The sequence below is a fragment of the Palaemon carinicauda genome, chromosome 32, assembly GCF_036898095.1.
Source record: "Palaemon carinicauda isolate YSFRI2023 chromosome 32, ASM3689809v2, whole genome shotgun sequence".
Classification (NCBI taxonomy): domain Eukaryota; kingdom Metazoa; phylum Arthropoda; class Malacostraca; order Decapoda; family Palaemonidae; genus Palaemon; species Palaemon carinicauda.
In genome coordinates this window covers 63,738,438-63,740,937 of record NC_090756.1, presented here as the reverse complement: position 1 = coordinate 63,740,937, position 2,500 = coordinate 63,738,438, and positions in this window count along the sequence as shown.

Here is a 2,500-nt window from a genome sequence, read left to right as displayed (position 1 = left end):
TATATATATATATATATATATATATATATATGATAAATTTGGCACATTTAGACGTGTTTTTCATATTCAAATAAGCCATATATATTTTTGATACATTAATGTCTGGATTCTCTTAACGACCTCGGGATCAGAGCCCCAGGCGAAATCACACACAGACAAGAGCTTGTGTCCGGCTGGGAATCGAACCCTGGTCGGCAAGCTTGTACAGACAGTGACTAAACCACTTGGCCACGAAGAAAGATAAAAGTCAATGACAATTCTACTGTATTTATACATGTCGAACAATGGAAGAAAACAGCAAAAGCATTTTATTTTCTTTGTTGAAATCTTGTTTATTTGTGCGGGTTTTCGCTCCGCGAAACGTTTTGTTTTTAAAAACTACGTGATAGGCTTTAGTCCCATTGTTTAGCAGGATAGCCAACCGTGTGAGAAGAATCTGTGCCCTGTGTTTACTCTGAGCGGCGGTTATCAGAGTGCTGAAGATTTATTAAATATATTATGCAGTGAGTGAATTTTTAATTTTGTGTTAAAAAAAAGTTAAGTGAAATTAATGAAATTTTAGGAAAAAAACGTGGCAGGCTAAACACGTGTTAATTTCCAGTGAGGCATAATTCCTGTGTAGGGTAACGGTAAGAACACGTGGCATTCCTTATTTTGATTTTTCCTTTTGAGAGTAAGGGTTTGTAATTTCATTTTGTTATTTTTTCGTAGGATATAATTTTTATGTAAATTTTTGTAAGGGATAATTTTCGTACGATTGTGTTAAAATTGTCAACATAAAGATAAAGGATCTACGATATCACATTCCATTTCATTTTTTTCATTCAGGGTATACGATCATTAAGATAAAACATTTGGGAAGTGTAATTTCTTAAAGATTTTTTTTTTTAAAGGGAAAATATGTAAAGGTGTTGATTTTATTAGCGAAGCAGTAAGCAAACTTAGTGACATTTTTTGTTTTATTTAATTTATCATACTTTAATTTTAAATACAAACTTTGCTTTAAGTCACGGAGTTGCAAGTGGTGGTGATGCAAGAACGTACCCACACATTTTTACAAATACATTTTTTTTTTTTATGACAAGCAAAGAGGGTCACACATCGTAGAGATTCCATTTTTTCTTATGACTAGCATAGAGGGTCACACATCGTGGAGATTTCATTTTTTCTTATGACTAGCATAGATTTTGACCCATAGTTGTGATTCTTTTTTTTCTTTTTTTTATGACTAGCATAGAGGTTCACCCATAGTTGTGATTCCATTTTTCTTATGACTAGCATAGAGGTTCACCCATTGTTGTGATTCCATTCTTTTATGACTTGCATAGAGGGTCACCCATAGTTGTGATTCCATTTCTTTATGACTAGCATAGAAGTTCACCCATAGTTGTGATTCCATTTTATTTCGTCTAGCCTAGAGGGTCACCCATAGTTGTGATTCCAATTTTTTTATGACCAGCATATACGGTCACCCATAGTTGTGATTCCATTTTATTTTGTCTAGCATAAAGGGTCACCCATAGTTGTCGTTCTATGTTTCTCATGACTAGCATAGAGATCACACATAGTTGTGATTCCATTTTTCTTATGACTGGCATAGAGGGTCACCCATATTTGTGATTCCAGTATCTTCATGTCTAACATATAGGGTCAACGATAGTTATGATTCCATTTTATCTTGTCTAGCATAGAGGGTCACCCATAGTTGTGATACCATTTTTTATTGTCTAGCACAGTTTATATATATATATATATATATATATATATATATATATATATATATATATATATATATATATATATACATATATATATATATATATATATATATATATATATATATATATATATATATATATCTATATATATATATATATATATATATATATGTATATATATATATATATATATATATATATATATATATATATATATATATATATATATATATATATATATCGTTACTTGTTTTAGAAGCATTGCAACCAGACAGCCTATGCACGCACCCATGGGCGTGCTCATTGTTTTTCAAGACAGGCACCTGTTAAATTACTTGTGAGGCTTACCATTTGGTGATAGGTGTTTCCTGAGAGGCATTCTTTACAGCTATTGTGCATTTTGCACAACTCTATCCTCATCCTTCCTTTTGTGAGACTCTTGCTTAAGGTTATAGCGTCTTTCCCCTCCGTGGAGTTTCTTGCATGGTCAACATCGTACCTTATGCTGTTTAGTTTGATCTGGTCGCTGTCTCCACAAGAAATCAGCAAAATGAAGGCTGCTGAGGTCATTGATCTCTCTCTCTCTCTCTCTCTCTCTCTCTCTCTCTCTCTCTCTCCTCTCTCTCTCTCTCTCTCTCTCTTCTCTGCCCATCTGAATGTTTTTGTCTTATTGACAAAGAATGCAAAATTCATCTTCTATCTCAAAACTGGACAAGAAATGCAGAATGGAACTGTATGGTTCAATTAACCCAAAGATCTAGCCTGACTTTTTAGGTAATATT